Below are 21,531 nucleotides of genomic sequence, written 5' to 3'. Positions count from 1 at the left end.
AATGTAATTTTCTTCTTTTTTGTGTGTGTAAATGATAAAGGGGAAATATAATCCTCAGGTCTAAGCTGTTGAAAGCTCAAAATACGCAAAGCACCACCAGTAGAAATGATGTCCAAAAAAAAATGGAAGTAAGAGTTGTGATGAAAGAAGATATGAAACTCAAAAAAATTATATGCATGTATGTTTATGATTGGAAAGCCAGATAGAAAACAATAAAACAGAAACAGAAAGAGTGTGATTAGGAAAAGCTGTTCTTAATTGCTAAAATAGAGTAGATTTTGAAGGGTTAAGTATTTTTGTAGATATTTTCTGATATAAGCTGAGTAAACTAGTCCAAAAGGAGCAAGAATTTTTTAGGAGCAAGAACTTTTCACAATATCTTTTTCCTGGGGGTTTTTTTTTGGTTGTTTTTTTTTTTATTCCTGGTCTAGTATTAACTCTTCAGCTTGTGTAGATTCAGAACAAATGCTTGCCATTTCTCTGCCTTGGAAGTCAACACAGCTACATTTTAATAGGAGATTTTTACAATACATAGGGTTAATGAATGTTGATCGGTATAGATTCATAAAAGGATATAACTGATGGAAAGTCATTCCGTAACTAGATAAGGGTTATACTTAGTCTTGAATGGAAAAGCACTGCTAGCATTTTCTAAACAAATTATTGCACGGCAAACTACTGGGAGTCTATCATCAGCACAATGTTTACCAAGAGCTCCCTGGAAACACCCCAGTTGATTACTGGTATTCAGGGCGAGGTTTACAGCACTGTTTCTAGTCTGCAGGTCTTGCTGCATAGCTCGTGGATGCAGCAAATGGACACTGCTTAAGTTAGATTTGTAAAGGTTCTTTGCTTGCTTGAGATTTTCCCATGGAGTTAGCAAATAACTGGCAGAGCCTTTTATGTATTAGACAAACCACATCTCAAACCACATTTCATATACAAATTTTTCAGCTTGTCATCATGCCCATATGCACACTGTTTCTGCAATATGTCTTTGTCCGTATTGATACTTTTGTGATGCGGAGGGGCTATTTGATTCAGGTTTCAAAAAGAGGGTGAGATTTTCATTTTTAAATGCTTGGGGATTCTTTATAATGAAAGGTTCTGTATTATAAGAAGTTATTGTATAGCTAGAGCATCATATGTAAATGTAAATCACTGTATTATATTGACATGTATAGGTATATTAGGTATAATCTGACTGTCCACATTTGAAGAAAAAAGTAACAGTCTATCTGTGGGTTATGTTGTCATTGGGATAGAAGCAACTGCAAATGCAGAGCCATAAACATAATTTTCTTATATCAAGGAAAATCCTGGGAAAATTTATACAGCTTTTAACCACAAAGATTTAAATATGCCTTTGCCAAAGGTAACTCGAGATAACCGCGAGCCGTACGAGTTTTCATCCTGCAGGGACTTACCGTGTCAGAACAGCATTGTGCAAGTGAGCGAGCAGTCTCCACAGAGCTGCCGCAGCCTTGCCTGTGCGAGGCAGCCAGCAGCAAGGGCAGCGGTGGGCCTGCCCGGCACGGCGTCCTCCGCGATTCGGCGTGGAATGATTCGGGCGCTGCTCAGGCCCAGCTGCAGGCTCTGTGGCTACTTACTGCATCTGTGAAAGAAATCATAAAGGCTTATCTGCGAGAAGTGGAGAAATAGCAAATATGTATACTGTCTGTATAACAGATCAAAAAATTGTAAGAAAGAAATTCAGGTTAACATTACTGGGTTTAATTCAAAAGATTCTTTAAAAAGATTGACATTTCTGTTTTAGTTAGTATGTATGTTTACAATATTCCTTAATGCTGCACCTGTAACATAAAAAACCCAACCCAGGTGAACAGTACAAAGTGCATAGTACTTTGGGGGTCATTCATGCTTCGATTCTATGATTTCTTGGTGATTGTGTGCAAGTTTGGTTTGAATTATTATTTGATTAAGACAGGACTCACAATGTTCTGGATCCCTTCTCAGCACTGAAGAGCTTACATACCTTGTAATTGCCTCTAATGTATTCCAATTTTTGTGTGCGTTTGTAACTATGACATCTGGTTCTTTGCCAGACTTTTTGGGTGGCATTGCTATACACTCCATTCTGAAAGTGCTGAGTGATACGGTCATGAAAAATACCTCCTCTTTGCCCATAAAAAAACCCAGTCGTATCGGAGATGTTAAAATTTATGCTAAGTCTATTCAGTGAAACATAAATAGTCATCACTTGGAGAACTTGCTATGCAAGGCATGATCTTGCAATATGCTAGGCTCTTCCTAGATATTCTCAGCACCCTCAACTTTTAGTGAGTTGCCTGATGCTCTGCACCTTGTAGGATCTGGCCTCAGAGAAGGAGCATGAAAGGACCCAAAGCAAACTGGCAAACATTCAGCTGTTCGTTGTACAACTTCTCTTCTCTCTCAAAAGTAACAGTTCAAACAAAGGATTAATTCAGAAAGAAAAAAATTATTAAAATTGAAAGAAAAGGAGGAAGAAGGATGTGTGAAAAAGAATGTTAATAACAGTATTTGAAGAGGCAAAAAAATTAGAGAGATGGAAAAACTGATTTTTCATTTAAATAACATTAGGAAGGTTGTAGATGTTGTTTAATGTTGTCCTTGAATATTTTGCAAGTGGCACAACCACTTCATGAGATGCCAATTGCTGAAATACAGAGTTGTGATTTAAAGTGACAATGTCACCTTAGTTTTAGTCCAAGTGATAGATTTTGCTTTCAAATGGGTTATACCAAACCTAACATGGAGAGATGTGTTTGCATTTGTTTTAATTTCAGTTAAAATTACTCTGGTTAAAAACACCACTCCCATAACTTTCTGTTAAAATTTTCTGTCTTCTTATGTGAACTCAAATGGACTTTACAAGATACCAAGCACTCAGGAACAGAGCTGATGCATCCAGACAGCCAAGACAGACACCAAAAATCCCAAACTGTATAGATCAGCTTTGGACATTTCTTTCCTTTTTAACTGCATGGCTATAAACAACACAGACAAAGAGGTTTCAAAAAATAGAGGAAGCATATCCTTAATAGCTTGCACCTGGTTTATGTGAAAAGCTAATATGGAAGCCTGCAATACTGACTGATATCACTTTCTTTTCATTTTTTATTACGATCAAGTATAAAAATGGCAAGGTGGTGGAATAGGAAGCCTTAAGTTTTTATTTCATTGGTTTTTAAGTAGCAGATTGTATAGTAAATCAACTTAATTTATGTACCATGTTTATTGTTAAATTCTGCAGATTCATTAAAGCCCTGGAACTGCATTCGTATAACTGAACAGGACCTCTTTTCCTGGCTGTTTAATCCATTTTCAAGCTGCATACACCTCTTTGAATATGTGTTATAGTAGCCTCCTCATTTGACAGGCAGATTTCATAAAGCTTTGAAGTGTATCATTAAAAGGGACACTGTCAATTTGAATTTTTTCAAGATGACCAATTTAAAAAAAAAAAAATCTTTTGAATGTTGGAGGTTTTATCCTAATTCCTAGAAAATGTCTACAATTTTTTTTCTCTGTGAATGTTTGGAAGCATCATTTAGAACACCAGAGAATATTACTAACATAGCCATCATTATTAATCATGAACAATTTCATATTCCCCCCTCACATCCTTTTCTCTAACAGGAACTCAGCCCAGTACATACAGCCAGCCTGAGTCCTGTGAATGATTTTAGCGTTATTTTAAAACTCTGAAACAGGACTTTACTACAACATTGCTTTGTCCTGTGCACTGCGGTTATTTTCATTCTTTGACTGCTGCCTGTTTGGTGAGGTTTTTTAGGCCTGAGCTTTCCAGCGCCTCTCTCCAACAGACCCCTGCCTGCAGAGACTGCACTGCCAGCCAGCCTTTCAGTCATGGGTCTTTGACAGACAAGCTCTGCCAGATGTAGCTGCCATGATTTCGGATATTCATGCTCACAGCTGTCCATCTTACAATTCTGCTGGAAATTACTGTCAACCTACAGGGACAAGAGAGAGAAGCATGTGCCTGTACTTGAGCCACCTACATTCACATTGCCTGTTAATTTAAACTGCCAGTGAAAGAGCCTTTGCCCTAATCTTCTGGACTGTCGATGGGATTACGATCTTCCAGCGGAGGGGCAGGGCATAAAGCTGGGAAGTGGTAACATCCAAAATTGTGGCAGCTTTGTACTTCAGTGTATGTGAGTCAGAGCACAAACTACCTGCACTAAGTAAACAGGAAAAAAATAGAGCAAAAACGGTCTTTAATCTTTCTCAGCTACACTGCATGACAAGTTTTTAGATCAGAAAGTGGCATTCAGGTTCCAGTGTCCTTTTAATGACTCGGTGAAATGTATTTTATTTTCCCAGTAAAGTTGTTAAACTGTGAATATTTGATCCAAGCAACTGAAGTTACTTTTTATTCTTACAAATTGGGCATAGAATATTTAAATATAAGAGAGAGAAGGAACACTAGATATGATAATATCTGACAGTTTATGGGAATGTGTTTCAAATTACAAGCAAAGCATGTGCGTGCACACATGGATACAGCTGTGGTTTCTCTTCAGCATTAGGTAATGTTCTTTCATAAAAGAAAGGAGTGAAGGCTCCTGCTATTCTGTTCAAAGGAAGAACGTTTATATATTTTATATAGCACTCTTTATACTGCTGGGTTATGGTATGTAATATATTGGAAGTTCTCAGTCTGTGATAGACCCCCAAAGGGTAGACATGTAGGTCTAAGAGATGAAAAAAATCAAAGACATGATCTCTTGACAGAATTATATAACCTTCTCACACTGCCTCTGAACTTCATTGAATCCTCGAGGTGACAGAAAGCTGGCAAGCTAAGTAGAAGCAGCTGCTTGTGATGGCATGCCTAAGATATATGAATCTATTCAGTGGGATCAATGGCTGAATGCTCAACCGCCCAAGTCATTGATCACCACGATGACCCCAGTTCCTGCTAAGTCCATCAGGTTGCTGTGGAGGCTTTAAGAAGGAGGGAGTGGAAAACGGAAAGCAGGACATAAACAGCAAAGGGAGGAGAAAGACAGAGGCACGAGCCCTCCTCATAAAAGCCATTCAGGAAATTGCAAAGCTCATTACTATGTGTGCGGTACTTGATCACACTGAAGTTTTGCTTCAAGGTGCATACCTGAATAAATGCTGAGAAATTCTGTTCTATACATAGTCTGGGATTGCCACGGGACCCTGCCTTCCGTGGAATTTCAATCAGGGCTAGGGGTCTAGGTTCTCCATGCTCCTTTGGCAGTCTCAGCTGTAATATGCACATGAACCTTATTTTTTATATACTTTCCACAAATGTTCTTTAAAAGATTGCATGTAATAAACAAAATATCAACCCACAGTATATGCCAAATTTCGCCAAAGCAAGCAACAAGGATATAGTGCGAGCAGAGTGTTTATTATGTGAATGTGTGAAAAGGGTACAAGTGAGTTTTATTGAATGTGTTCTACTCATACACAAGAATAATTTAACAATTGAATTACTTCACAAAAGAAACTATTTTAGTGCAGTTGCATCGTGAAAAATGACTTTGTTAGAATGGCAGAACAGGTTTCCACATGCTTTAGGTCTCAGAGGATTTATCTAATTTTCTCAGTTCACTAATAAAAATATCTTTTACAGCTTTTAATGACAAAACTTGGAAAACTCAAATGGGCTGCAAAAGGCCAAGCTGGGTTCCTTCTATCTCATGCATCCTGTTATTACTAAAGATGCTCCCAGTTAAACCTTAGCAGTTTTTCTCTATCCTTCATTGGGATAGTTCAGTTTTAGTATAGCACAGAATTTAAATGCACTGAGACTGCATAAATCTCATTGTTGATACAGTAAGTAATGCCAAAAGAGAATTCAGTTCACTCCATCAGAAGTGGGAATAAAAACACTTTTTCCACTAAAGTAATCATACATGAATGTGAATATACACAAGGGGCCTGATCCAGAAGTAAAAGTCTCTCCCAGAAACTTGGAATCTGGATTTAGTCCAAAGAGCAGATCTGTTGAACAAAACCAGTACATTTTACATCGGCGCTTTTAAGCATGGAAGTGCCCTATAAAGGCAAATGTCTTTGAGGCTATTGTTTAATTTAAGGTTAGATTTCTTTCACAGAGCTCTATTCTGAAGGAAAAATAGTCTCACATATACAAATTGTTTAGTTTCATATAACAAAAAATTATATGTATCTCAGCTACTTGCAGTTAGTATTCATGATGCACCAATTAGATTATAAGACTTGAGCTTAGAGCCAAAGTGCTCAAAGCGGAAGAGAAGATTAATTTCTGTTTTCACCAGGAGAAAGCCACATCCCTATTTGTTATATTATTCTGATGCATGCATTAATATTTCTTTTGTTTTCATTTTCACATATTTCCTTTTATTATATAGCAGTTGGACAATAAATATAGCTGTTAGTAAGATACAGTTTACAAGTACATAGAATCAGAGGAAGAGATGCTTTCTTTTGTCCTTGTGCAAATTGGGACTACTTCCAGTGGTACTGTTGGGATTACAGTATTGTAAAAAAGAGACAGAATTACATTTTTATCTTCATTCCTACACTGTCTTCATATCCTTGTCTCCAGGTCCAAATGCTCTTTGATTTTTGAGCACTTCTAAGTCAACAAAGATGCATATAATGGTGATAACTGTTGGATAACACTGTCATGAAAATAACTCAGTTAACTGGTTAGAGTACAGTTCCTTATTTCATTATGTGACTGGGATATTGAGCCATCTCATTTTTCTTTCTCCGTGCAAAACACGTAATCATTTACACAGCAAATTCTTTCACTGTGACATACATTTGTTTTGAGGTTTGAATGAAGTAGTAAACCTAGCAATTTTACCCACAAAGATAAACGATCTATTCAGTTTGTTCACCTTCACCTCTAATGAGTGCATCCATTTGCACCTGCATAAAATGTGATTTGCCAATCCAAATTTAGTATATGTTTAACACATACTACTACTACTGCTTTTTATGATCGCGTCTTTGATCTCAATATGCAGACCTTTGGCCATGTCAGTTCTGCACATCTCAGGTATTCTTTATGGGATTTCACTGAATCCCCCAGTACAAAAAAGGCCTCTTCTGCATTTAGTTTTAGAAATACTGTATCAGGACAGATTTTTTTAGAAAAGTTCTCAAGTACTGCACCAATTCCAGATGTTATTAGATGTGCTTGTCAGCAAAACTACCTGCCATCATACTTCTGACCTGGGTAGATCTCTGTCTTATTCTCCTACTGTTTCTGGGCTCTTCTCTTATGTACTCCCCCCATCCCTCTCTATTCAGTCCTGTAGCTTAATGAGTTTGACGGAAATTCCCTCCATTTTTATCTTAAAGGCAGACAAAAAAATGTGCATGTTGTTTTGCTTGGAAGTCACAACACCTATATGAATTTTATTGAAATTGCATTTCCTGCAGCAGAAATGGGAGCACAGTCAGTTGGCCCAGAGGAACTCCTAGACACACACAGCTGGATAAATTTCTGCTGTTCACTTTTGTCTTGCCTGTAGGCATTTTTTTAACAGTTTTCAGTTCAAGTGCTCTTTTACCTCTTGTTTAATTTTAATTTGTCTAACAACATAATAATACCTTTAGGGAGTATTACTGCTACAGTAAGAGCATACATAAATTCTGTATATACATATATGTATGTGTGTGTGTGTGTGCGCGCGTGTAACATACATAAAAACTGAGCAGTGCCTCCTCTGTAGTCATTCCACTCCCCAGCTTGGTTAAGCTGTAAAAAAATAATATGGTCACTTGCATAAACAAGAAAAATGGACTCTGCATTGATTAGCCTTTATAGAAAGGTTCTTTAAACTTGAATAGAGTTGAAACTAAGCAACGAGAGAACTGAGCAGAAATTGCTCCAAGCAATATACCAAGCAGTGACTCTTTAACCTGGGGAGAGGGAGAAGCAGAATGTGTTGAGCACCTGGAAGTGGGAGTCAAGAAAACAGAACTCTAGAGAGTTTTACTCAGCTTTTGAATTTTCCTGTCATGCCACCCTGTCTCTCTGTCACACAAATTTCTCCCTTCTTTGGCAACCATATGAAAAATGGAACTGCAGCAGCTATTGGTGCCAGACTCCACATCCTCTTCTTGAGGCAAGTCGTTCAGGCTGCAAAGAGCTGGGGTCAGGGGAAATGGGTGGTTGTCCCGAGAAAATGTCTGTTTTGGTGGATCAGGAAGAGACTCTGCAATGGATGTGCAGCAGCTCTTGGAGAAGGCACCTGCAGAGAGCAGGGTGGTGCTGGGCAGTGGGAGGATGCCAGGAGCTCTGCTGGTACAGGAGGGAAAGGGGACCCTGCCAGGTCACTGAAGTGAGTTTTTGGAGGTTATAAAAAATGCAGTTTATTATGCTCAAAATGAGGGAAGGAGTGGGGTTACGTTAAAACAGAGACTAAGGAAAAACCTACTTGGAGAAGGAATGAAAGGGGGGGAGGGGGAGACAAACTATTACTGAAAATCAAAGGCGACCCATGGCAAAATAAGTGTAAACTGCTGATAAGAAAGCTAGTGAGAACTGTTTCCCCCCCCCCTCCGTAGAACTGTGTGGCATGTCTTAGTTTAGCAATTACATTGTATTGTACTCTATTGTACCCTGAGGAAAGCACACCCTTACCAAAGACCTGTTTTGAAAATGTTTAACTTTCAATTATTACAAATAAACACAAACAGGTAAAGCACTCGATAAAGTTTAAAATACTTTATCTCTAACAAGTCTGCTTTTTTTGTATAGGTAACTTACTCCTCAAATTTGTTGGTTAGGTCTTTCATACAATCCTAGACAAGAATCAAAAGGGTAGGAAAATATGTTCCAGAACTGGAATATTTATACTGGAAATGTACATGAATAAGCCCAAATATATCAGCCTTTAACTCAGTTATATTTCATAAATTCATAAAATCAACAAATTAAACAGGAATGTGCACAGAGGAACATATAACAACTCTGTCCATTTCCATATTTTCTGATCATTTCTGTTCCATGCATCTTTCTTCATATGGTCTTTGAGCCCATAAAGTCAAATTTCCTCTTTTTTGTACTGCAGTAAAATCCCACAAGGTCCAAAAAGCACCCTCTAATGACAAGGCACTGTTCTGTGGGGATTTTTGCAATATCTTTTACAAAAGTCTCCAGTTTATAAACCATTCAAACAAGGACTACATTGTTTGGCATAGATTTCCAGTTGTATATGGCATAGATAATTTCAGCACTATAAAATTATTATTATGAAGACTATGCACCAGATTCTCAGCTGGTGGAAATCAGCATAGCTCTTCCCATGTTACATGAATCAACTTTTAAATGAATTCTTTAAGTGGAACAAGTTATACTACAAACATTTTGTAATCTTTAGCTATGCATGGATATTGGATTTTTTAGGTATAAAGTTCGGGGGGGGTTTAAATTTAGTACAGATTTGCAAACTCTGAACTTTAGATGATCTTTGCATCCTCTATGGCACAAACGTTTGGACACATTATGAAAACTTACAGTGTATAGTTATATATAAAGTTTATATTATATATACAAAGCTGCAGGGAAATACCTATTTTAAACTGCTGGGACCAGCCCTGCAACTATAGTTTTAATTTACACAATTAGACTGATGGATTTCGAAGGGTATATGTGTACATCTTCAGAAGTACTGATGTGAAAAAGCATTGTAAGTTCTGTAACTTGTAGCTTCTCCTTCAGAACCCTAAAAATATAAGAGCTTCACTGATGGATTAGGAGACAGTGCTGTCATATGACAGGGGCCCACAAATGTTAGGCTTCAGCACCTCAGCTGGAAAAGTCTCCCCAGACCCTCATCAGACATCCTATGTAACATGGACTTTCATGTTATATATGATCAGATCCCTTGTCATGTATGAAAAGCATACTGGACACATCTTTTCCTGTATTTTCCTACTAAGATGATGCTTTTACAGTTTTGTAGTATCTTGACTTACGAAGCCTCTAGAAAAGCTGCTATGGCTCACATGGAGATAAACTGTAGAGAGTGACTTTATATTGCACAGTCAGGGGGGCTGATCAGACTTTATCATTGACAAGATGTAGAGTGGTTCTGCCTCTGACTCCATTACACCTCTCTGCGACAACAGTGGCCCAAATCAACTCTGTACTTATCCAGGGTTTCCAAAAATCTTTAAGACAGCAGTAATCCAAGACCTTATTTGAAAATGAACTGTGATATAGTTTATTACATGGGAGCAGATGAACAGCTATGAAAAAATGCATGTAGAAGCAAAAAGCAGTGTAGATTATTTTCTTTAATGCAAAAAAGCAAAATCAACTAATTGACTATTTAAAGACAATCTTCAGAATATGCAGAATTATGTTTTAATGCCTTATGTCTATCATTCTTTCCTATACGTCTGACTATAATCCAATCTAATTCAATCTATCTAATGCATTTCTAATGTGTTTTTCACCATAGAAGCTAGGCACCATTAGGAACTTATCTCTGTTCCCACTTTACCTTGGTGGTGACATGTTTTCAAACCAGATGATATTCTATGTCAGAAATATCAAGACTTCCCGTAACCTGAATTTAGTAACCCCTGTGTACTTTTAGCTTCCTGACTCTTCTTACTGGCTGCATTTCAGTATGGAGTCCCCAGTATCTGCTCATCACTCCTAATTACTTTTAGCCTATGTTCCTGATTTCTGGGCCAAGAAGTTTAAAGAACTATGATGTACTCTGATGAAGCATTTAATCAGGGCTGAGTAATCAAACAAAAAGCTTTTCAGGGCAGGGTGGAATATGGGAGGAACCATATTGTCTGCCCAATTATTGTGTTTCCTGTTCTCAGCCCTGAAAGAGTTCCTGCAGGGACCAGAAGACCTGCCCATAGCTTGATGGGAAGAGTTCCCGAGTAAGAAGCAGCCATGTAAAAAGGGAGTGGTGGCAGAAAACAACATAAAATCAGTGAAGCAGAAAAGATTTAAAGCATAAACACTTTGCGTCTCCTAAAGACTTTGTCATCAGGGTGCAAAAACTCTCTAGAAATATTTGTGGCTATGGGTGAGGGGCAGGGGAAACCTAGCCATTAATTCCTAAGAGGTGTTATCAGATGCATCAGGGTTTGGCTGTAAATTTGACTACATTGCTGTGGTGCACAGAGAAATGAGTGAGGAAATATCTGATTAAAGTGTACATTGCTGCTGAGGCAACTGAATGTTGCCATAGCAATTGAGATGAAATGTGCAAAGAAGTGAGATAATTAAATCTAACCTCTTTAGTAGTTTTGATAGTCAATGCACTGCCAATAGGAAAAGTTATCTACAGTGTTAAAGATAAAACATATTCCTCATGGAAGTACTCCTTGCTGGTATTTTGTTGCTCTCTTTCTAAATGCATTGCTTCAGGTAGCTAATTTGAATGTTCTCTTTAATAATCAAATACAGTTTTGACCTTGGTCTGTAACAGCCTAGAACTTTTGCTGACTTATTGTATCACGGGAACTGTCTACACAAAATATCCTGAAAGTTTTTATTCCCCCTTCCTCTGTGTGCAGTACAGTAAAGCCTGGGCTGTCATCTCAAAGTTTACAGTTCAATAATATCTAGAACGTGCTGCCCTCTTCAGGAGCTAGCGATTAAAAATAGGTAATTTGGTTTATTGATTCAGAAATGGTAGTGAGCAAACAGACACTACAGAACTGAGTAAGTGCGTGGGGGGTGAAATTTGTAATGCCAATGCCAGAGACACTGAAAGTAACTGCAAAATTAATAGACAAATCTGAATTTAAAAAAAAGAAATAAAGAACTTGTTAGCATTTCTTAAACAGTATTTGAGAACTAGGTGGTCATACTCACATCCACTCAGATTATTTCAGCCGGTGAACGCAAAAGCTAGGAGAAGCCTTGACTCACTTCTAAAACAGTAATTCTGTAGTCTATATACCAGCAAATAACCTATTATTAAAAATTATTTGTGTCCAAAAAGAACTCATATATTAGCTGTCACACTAAACTTATTTTACTTTCAGCTGCTCTGCTCATCTGAATCCATGTAAGGATTTAAGCCATGATTTAACAGAACATTAAAACATACACTTAACTTTAAGCACAAACATTGCTGCAATGACTTCAGGGCGATACTCATGTGAAAGTATTGAACAATCTGTGTATCAGTCTGGAGGCTTGCATACATGGCTGATTGGTAGGGGACAGGCCCACAGTTTTCAGTTCATATCTTACAACATTGTAAGTCATGCTGTAGAATCTTAACAATTAAGCAGTTAAGAACTAGAGGCAAAATCTACCCTTTTGTGAATATAATTCCTTTTGAAGTCAATGAGAACTTTTGCTCATTTATGAAATGGTGACATTTTATTGGTTTACAAATAGCTTTGAAAAAAAAATTATTATGGCTTTGTGGCAGGGGCATTCAAAAGCTGTGTGGAGGAAAGGCAACTACTACTTTGCTGAAATGAATGGATTGTGGCAGTGGATTAATGATTACCTCACCCAAACAGCATGGTTTGCAAACTGTGACGGCTGAGGAGCAAAGATCTCTGGGAAGGATGCAGAAGCCAGTGCTTTGTGGGAACTTGGCTCAACTGAGATGGATGTTCAAAGTGTTCGTTTTAAACTTACATGAAATACTGTTTCTTTGGCTGAGGGGGACCCTATTTCCCTGCATTTCATCAATGAAGCAAGAGAGATTTTGTGCTACATCTCACATGAAGCACTATACAGAAGATGTAGCCCACAAAGAATGGAGCAAAAGTGGCTTTAAGCCATCTCTGTAGATGCTCAGATTCAAGGCTGGATACAGGCCAATGAATCGCCGTGTAAATTAGAGCAGCCCTCAGGGACTGTTCTAATTTACATTAGCTTTATCCAGGCTCCCTATATCTTGTGCTGTGCTGCAACCTAGATTAAGTCTGAATTTCTGCAGCACTGAACACCCTGGAAACTCCCTTTTTGCCCAAGGTAAACTCCTTGAACAGAAATAACTCCTGTACCATACCGGGGAATTCTTCTTTATCTGGACACTCCCTTACCTGTAAATACCTATATTTCATCCAGCGGTATATGCGGTCAGGGTGAGAACCTGGAATCAATCTATTATTTATTTGAGTTTTTAGTCTTCCTCTTTAAAGGTAATAGCCCTACCTAGACATCAACATTTTTTTCTAAGTGGTTTGTGACTATATTTCTTGGTTATAGTAACATTTTCTAAACATAATTTTTAATTTAATTCCTTAATTCTCTCCCTTGCATTTTTACCTTAGGATATAATTTTCTCAAAGAACAAAAATAGTTAAGAACAACAAGTGGGTTTTAAGTGTTCTCCCTTCTTTGGCATAAAACTGTTTTACCTCTGAAAATGAGGCAGATGATAGATTCTGTATCTAACCCTGGCTACTTCAGCAGGAGTAAAGTTGTATTCTGTGTGAGAAATGGTCACAGAACTTAGCCTATTGTCCTGAAAACTTTTTATTCTTGAACTGCACAATTGAGACATATAGCAAATGATGTTATAGAAAAGTTAAAATCCTCTGTGTAGATATTGAGTGAAAGTGATCACTCTCTGTTCACCCTTTAGTTAAAGGAACCGATAGCAGTGATTCATTTCTTTCTAAAGAAAACAGAATAGCTACAATGTCAGGTATAAAACAGACTGAAAGGGATAATAGAAAAGAAGGAAGAAAAGAGAGTTAACTAGTATCCATTCTTTCATTTCCACATCACAGTTAAAGCATGCTAATGAGGTGTGTGGTGTACTTAGTACTTTCTCAGTACCCCATTCTAACCATTGCAAACTTACAACCTATGAGCAATCTTTTTCTGAAGCAAAATGTAAAGGCTGATTAATTATTTTAATAACCGTGAAAAGATTTTTTTTTAAATCATAATACAGATTTATTAATGAGTTAAGAAGGAAAGCTTTAAAATTTCATTGATAATTGTCTCTTCTCCTCTTAACCCTTTATCCACATGCTTTACCCTGTTTTCTCCCACTCCACAGCAGAGTGACAGCAAGCCCATGGTTTTATTTTCAAAAGCACAATCACAAATTGGATGCCAAGATCCTATGTCTGTATTTTATGAACTCTATGCAGATAAATTCCAGCTGGCATGCATTTCTAAATACAGACATGCACAATAGCCTGTGCTTTTTTCTAATCCGGTACCTGCTAAGTACATGTAATATATATTCAGAACTGCATTAAACTATTGATCTATGATTTGAACACGTATTTTCATTTTTTGTTTTGATGATAATGCATTGTTTGGCAGCTAGAATCCCTGCAGATAAGAGTATAATAACTAATAACATTTTCTTTGCTTTCTAGGGTCTTTATGGCAAAATGATGAACTCCATCTTTTCCAGAATGGTAAGCAGAAAGCTATTTCTGTTTCTGATAACAAAGAACATAAGGTAAATTCCTCTAAGAAAAGATTGCCAAATTGCTTGAGAAATAACTGTACTGCACTATTTCATAATTATATGGCTTATACAACTGAAAATATTTGAATATTCAAATCCTGTAAGCTACCTAGAAAAGATTTACAGAACATTATGCTAATTATTCAAAAGAAAATAAAGTAGGATTTAACATCCTTGTTAGAAATGCTGCTGACCCTGGAATGCTCAACTTTTTATTTTTCTTAACAATTTATTATAATGTATAAATTCCCATAAACATAAATACATTATTCTATCAGTGAAGAACATATATTTCTCCTCTTTAGGCTAAGAAAGGGTGAGTTCCATAGCACGTGTTACTATTTGAATTGTATAAAACTGATCTTTATTTATGTTTCACTAGGGCTTTGCTGTATCTGTGAATTTAAAAATATGTAGTTCCAAACGTAGACATCACTTCTGCATGCTATCCTGTTGTTTGAAAAAGATGGTTTCATTTGTCATTCTTTTTTTTTTTTTTTATGGCTGAAAAAGGCAATATTTATTTTGCCCCTTGATCATAACATCTTTACAATCAAATAAAAGGAAAAATTCATCATACTGTATGTGTAAAGGTCATCCTAAAATAACACTTCTGAGCAAACTGTACTGAATCCTATGAGTACGTTGCTAAGGAGAAATGTTTTCCAGCAGGTCTTGGGCATTCACTTTACAAAAAAAATTCTTTCCCACTACATAAAAATGTAGTCTGAAATCAACGTAAAACCACCATGAAGTGAAACTACTGTTAAAGTGGAAAGAAATATTACTCGAAAAATATCCCATCGGAGCACAAATTCTGACTTGAAATGTGACTGCTTCTTAGTGTTACACTTGAAAGATCTTCCACCTAATCTCAAAAGGCGCTCAAGACCCTTTAAAAAAAGGAGAATATTCACAAACCTTAAGGCATAAGAGCTTAAAAGAATGATAGATTTAAAATATGTGGGACTGTCTTTGATAGAAATGGTATCCAAAGTTGCCAGTGTTCAAGAAAATCAACAGCAAACCACAAGTTTTATGATGAACTTGTAGAGAATCAATCAAGAATGATGACTTGATTTCTGATGAACATGGAAGGTTAGTTGTTCTTTGAAACTTTTTTCTAGGAAAGTAAAACCTGCAGGTGAAGCTGTTTTGAAACACTTGGTTTTGACCTGGAGATGTAGTCCTCTGATAATAACAATGATGTCTGCTTTGGCAAAGTCTGTAATGTATTTTTACCTGCCTGCTACCAGGGGGTATTTCAGAAGTATCAGGGTTGAGGATCCTTTAGGGGCATATCTATGATTAAAGAGAGGGAAAAGTCATGTTGATCTAAGGCAGGGGTCAAGGAATAAAAAAAAAAAGAACAGTCCAAACAGGCATGAGAACTACGTTTAACCTCCTTCATCCACAAACATAAAAATGTTCAAGAAGAACTCAAGAGTCATTTTTAATCAAAAAGATTAACTATGTGACAGTTAAGTATGTTTGGGATTAAACCATCAAAGGACCTGTCTCTTTTGTGTATATTTGCCTATTAGCAGTAGGTACTTGGCACAAGGATCGTATGTAGGTTGCAGCCACAGACAGACACTTGCACTGCATACACCCTTTTCTGCAATGTTCATTAGGCAATAATATTGTCAAAGGTAAGTGTTTACCAGCAGCTTTAGTCTACTTAAAACCATTTTAGCCCGAGGCTGATCTTGTGAAGAAGGCTTGGGGGAAGGGCAGAAGAGAGACACATTTCATTTTTCATGAAAACAAATGTATTCAGCCACTATCCTGATTTGAGGTAACTTATAACTCTAAATTTGCATGTTAAGTGAAATTATAATTATTTTTATTTTGAGGCCAACTGTGTGATTTACACTATAAGCAAAGAAGATAGGACAAAGGCTTGGACCCGAAGGGTTACTACAACAAAGACAGTCATAGATTATTTGGGGGAGAATTAATTTTTATATGTATAACCATGTACACCTCAATGAATTTTCCCTGACGTGCTCGGGAATACAGGGTTACTCTGCTGATTATGGATTTCCTTTATGTAAATATTAATTCAAATATAAATATATTTTCAAGTTGGGTGTCTTCTGTTTAAGGAATGGGAAACTGAGCTTCCTCCTATTACTTCCTTTCAACACTGCAAGGCTTTTTTTAACCCTCAAACCAAGATAAATATCACAGAAGAAAATAAATTGTTGCATATACTATCACTTTAAGAAAATACACTTTCCTTCTCATTTCTAAATCTAGCTGTGCTTAATGAATAAAGATTAAATGCACATTACTATGAACAGTCACAACATCTAGATTTTAATCTAAAAATTTACTTTTTTCTATATATGTTAATAAATGATCTGTTACCTCAAATTATTCCTAAATATGTAACATTTAGTGGTAGCATTTCATTAAATATATAATCATTTTGTCATGAATTTTCAATTCCACAACTTTTAATATATGGAAAATCATGTTAGATAAACTGAGAACATAAAAGACCCACTAACATACGTGGAAGACCATCGCAGCTAAAAACTGAAGACAAAAAATAGTTCTCACTTTCCTCTCAATTAAAACTCTGTGCAATTATTCTTTTAGATTATAGATCTCTTTGGGGATTCTGGTTACATAGAACTTTTTGGTTCATTTCACAGGAATAATATTCATCTTAATTAGCAAAAACAATTGATGGGCTTTTCTCTTTTTTACAAGAGGGAGTTCACTTGGTGTACTGATTACGAGTAGTAGATTATCCTGATAAATGAAAAGTTCTTGTCTTTCTGAACAGCAGCTGAATATGTTATCTGTCTTCAGCCTTGTAGCTTCTTTGTTAGACATCACCTTGTTGAGACAGAATGACTTACTTGGTAAGTGGTTGACCCAATTTTTTGTCTGGCACCCTAACATTGCTGGGCATTATGCCAAGCGGGATTCTGTAGCTATTTACGACTGCATTCAAGGTTCAACTATGCAAATCACAACTATTAGCCAAAAAAGCATAGCAGATTTGTTTTTAAATATTTCCATAGCTCACAAGGTCAAAGCATTTGTTTTCACAATTTTAAAATATAGTTTTGTAAGTAATGATCAGTAATGTTTAAAGAGATTGTCACCTTTTCACATTTCATTTAGACTGAATTAGACAGAACATAAACATTTTTTCTCATGTGCTATAAAATAATTGTATGGAGCACAGGAAGAAGAGACATGAGCCGAAGTGAAAAAATATATATCCTTTTATCTGTTTGTGAACAGCTTAGCTGCACCATACAGAATTACAATTAAAAAAAAGGAAGACTAACTATGACGAAAAATCTTTGGAGAGCGCAGTCTTCCTCCTGACAGCCGCCCTGATGAAGCGGGCTGCAGGGAGCCACAGAGAAGGGCAAGGCCCAAAGGCCTGCCCTGCCCGCGGCCTGAGCAGCTCCGTGTTGTCTGCACAACTTCTGCTCCTAGTTGGTGCGAAATCAGACCCGAATCCCAACTGAATCCCTAGCCAGTATGTGTTCACAAATATTCTCGCCTCTGTTCTTCCCCAGACCTAAATCCACCCAGCATCTTTTTGGTGGAGTGCAGTTGCAGGCAGCCACAGGGTGCAATGGCCCACTAGACCCGTTCTTGCACCATGCACCAGAACTTTTTTGCTTGGCTTCAGCTTGGGACGCTTCTGTTGGGTTCAGCGGTGGTTGCTCACCCCTGCCCCCTCCCCCCCACCCCATTCCCATGACATCTGAGCAACACCGAGACTGAAAAGTAAACCTTGTGCAACTTCAAAAGGAGGTAGTGCTACAGAAGTTCTTTGGGTTGGGTTTGCCATTTGCTCTGTGTGTTGTCCACTATCCGTCCTGATTTGAACTCTTTGATAATCATAGGCACAGGCTGTCCTGGTCGCTATCATCCCACAGATCAGCTGTTGATTTGCCTCAGTTCTTCGAAGTAATAGTGAAAACATGTTTACAAAACTAGCAACCATATATGTTATGCAGTAAGAACTGTGTCTACAGAAAATCGAAATGTGATTTAAACACATATAAAATGATTACTCATAAGCAGAACTTGAAAAGAGCTTGTGTGCACAAGGAGGCACAAGAGACATTTTAAAGAGACATGTATCTCTACCATATCCTAATTTCCTGACAAACTTAACAAAATTATTAATAAACCTTACACATGTATCAACAAGCTTATCTATAAAAAATACACAATTAAAAAATAATTCTATTAACCCAACACTTAAACCTTCTTCGACAACATAATACAAATAGGCAATAGATAACACGTAATATAGAATACAGAGAGACAGGTATAATGATAATATATTATAGACTATGTATAGTAGACAATATAGTAAATTGAGACATTTCCTCTTAGAGAAAATGGAAGTAGATTTAAATACGAGCAGTGCAGAGTCTGTTCTCTAATACAGATTTGGGCATACTGTGGATTAGGTCCAAATTTTGTGACAGAATCCGAGGTGGGAGCACATGTTTTTTCACCAGGTGACCATCCTTCACGTAACACCAAGCAAGGCTGAACATCTGGTTCAGTGTATTTCTTTGTCTGAAATCAAGGATTAACATTAAAAACCTAAAATAAAACAGCTGTTTTACCAGTTTGCCTTATCAGCCAACAGTTTTCTTTATAGTTGTAAGGCAAAAAGCATTTTTTTAAGATTTTATTGTCTAAGAAAAAACAGTTTGAGTGTGAGCTAACAGTGGCTGACTGTAGTTTTCGTTTGTGAGATACTTTTTATTCATCACCTGAGTTTTGTGGGTTGTAGAAAAATAATGTGTTTCAGCAGAAGTGAAAGAATTATGTGAGAAATTATATGAATGAGTGCAGAATAAAGCCAATTAAGATAAACTAATTGGTCAAAGTCTGATTTCTCTGTTTTAGTTACCATCCACTCAGAGCAGAAGAAGGACTCATTGATCTTAGTAGGGTTTCTTCCCTTACTTACAAACTGCAGGACTGAGACTGTAGGGCTTCCCTGAATCCTCTCTAACAGTATTTCCCCATACTTCTCCTAACAAGCTGTGAAAGAGGCTTCCAACAAAGCAGGGAAAACATATTTAAGTGGGACAAAAAATAATGGTTGAATTGGGAATATGGAGATTTTCCATTGAATTCATAGGGTTTGTACAAAGAAGTAGAGTTTGAGCCTTATTAATACAATACAAAGCCCCAGAATTTATTCATGGTTAAATTTCTGTCCTTTAGCCAATCCTTTTCTAAAGAGTCCCTTCTCCAATGAAAGGCACAGAGCACTGTGTTACAGTAAACACTAGCAACTCTGTCCACAGTCAAATCTAAATAATACTTAAGAAACTAAATCCAAACCATTAGCAATAAAAATACTTAGCATGTATTTCTTTCCTGGGAGCCTACATGGAAATTGAATTCCACTGAGCTGCACTTACACAGAACAGAATTCAATTAAAAAAAAAATCCGCCTGGATTCCATGCTGTGAAAAGCCCTTGCAAATTTATTTTTGGGACTTCGGGTGTGGAGCCTGGACATAGTTTTATTTTATTTTTTAATGGAATCAGTCTTAATGTCTAATGTTATTCTTTACTTGCCTCTGCTGCACAGTTTTCACATATAAGCCAACTGAGGACAACTCGTTATTAAAGAAGTCGGCAGGTGTCCTGTGCTCTGAAACATATTAAATAAAGAACTCAACAGGATCATGTTGACTGTAAGCTCCACAAAGAAATTAAATAATGAAGACAGAAGCCCTTCAACAAAGACCAGTTCTGCCTAAGTAAAAAATGTCTTGTCAGAAGATGGAAAGTTCTCCTACGGATTTTTACTAGAATCTCTATTTTGGTATTTTCTGAAAACAGGCAGTCTATAGATTTTAGACACTTAAACTTTCTGACCCGAGTCTTATGCAATAGTGATCAGAATGGCAAGAACTGAATAGCCAAAATCTGCCCTTCTCTACACAGCTTCATTGCTCAACAAGAGAGCCATTGCAAAATGCCCTCGTTATCACTCTGAAGTTTGTTGAATTGTCTCACCCATGTCAATATTAATATGAAATAGCTCCGGGAAATACAAAGAAAAGAGTAGAACAGGGTCCATTGTATTGTCAGTTAATATTTTTCTAATGTATGAAGCCTTCCAGCCACGGAAACATTTAAAATACAGTCCCCTTTGAGATTTAAGTGTATTTTGGGATAAGGTAATTTTAAATCACATTAGGAAGGTTCAAAAGCAATATAAATAGAGTTTTGAACTTCCCACTTGTTCTGAGTTGCTGAGTAATTGCACCAGACAAATGTTTTTAGAGTGGGCTTTAATGTAACGAATGACAAAATTTACTGGATTTTCATTTATTAAAAAATGTTGTCAAGCAGTAATTATTTGAAGAAAATTGACAATTAAGAAATCTAACTAAGTCTCTTTTTGAAGAAAAATTAAACTTGATTTAATTCTCTTTGGAAAAAAAATGTTGACTTCAATAGAAGTAGGTCTGGGCAACTCAGAGTCGATTGGAAAATAAATTATGCTAAGTGCATCCAGACTCACTGAGCATCTTTAAGAAACAGAGTGTTCATAATGAACCAAAGTCTTCCAACAGCTTAATATGACTTTAAAATAACTAATATGAAAAAATATTACAAAACCTTTGTTGACCAGGTGTTTTCCCTTTTTATCAATACAATATATTCCTATAATGGCCATCCCATGCTCTGTCATTAAAATGTGAGCTTTCCTTTCAGGTGCTTTGCCTCAGACATATGGAATTCTCATCTGCAGTTTTTACTTCCAGTCTCCAAGTTAATCACACAGGGCTCCTTGAACGACAGTTTGCTGCAAACACAATTCCATGCTCTGGGACTCAGTGAGTTAGTATGAATTTACCAGAACAATTAAAAACTCCTTCTCCAAAACTCACCTTCAGTTTTAATCCGAGACGCAAGATAACACATTTCCCTCTACCTGTGATTTCTAAGTTAATGTTGTTGATGAGATTTAACAGGCATAACTATTTGTAGGACTGGGCATATGGTCTTGGTTCAGCAAAAGTTTGCTCACCTAAACCTGTGCGTTTGCAGAAGTGGGGCCTCAGCTTATATT

At 36.9% G+C, this 21,531-nt stretch overlaps 1 protein-coding gene across 1 annotated transcript in view; it reads left to right on the top strand.

The window, feature by feature from the left end:
• Nucleotides 1-21,531, top strand: part of ADGRL2 (adhesion G protein-coupled receptor L2) — a 395,294-nt gene that overhangs the window by 201,438 nt on the left and 172,325 nt on the right. Inside the window, exon 3 of the mRNA XM_052800823.1 lies at nt 14,341-14,382. The gene's annotated coding sequence lies outside the window, so the exon portion shown is untranslated. The remainder of the gene's footprint in view (nt 1-14,340; nt 14,383-21,531) is intronic.

Source organism: Harpia harpyja, chromosome 11 (assembly GCF_026419915.1).
Source record: "Harpia harpyja isolate bHarHar1 chromosome 11, bHarHar1 primary haplotype, whole genome shotgun sequence".
In the NCBI taxonomy this organism is placed as follows: Eukaryota; Metazoa; Chordata; class Aves; order Accipitriformes; family Accipitridae; genus Harpia; species Harpia harpyja.
This window is presented reverse-complemented; position numbering and strand designations above follow the sequence as displayed.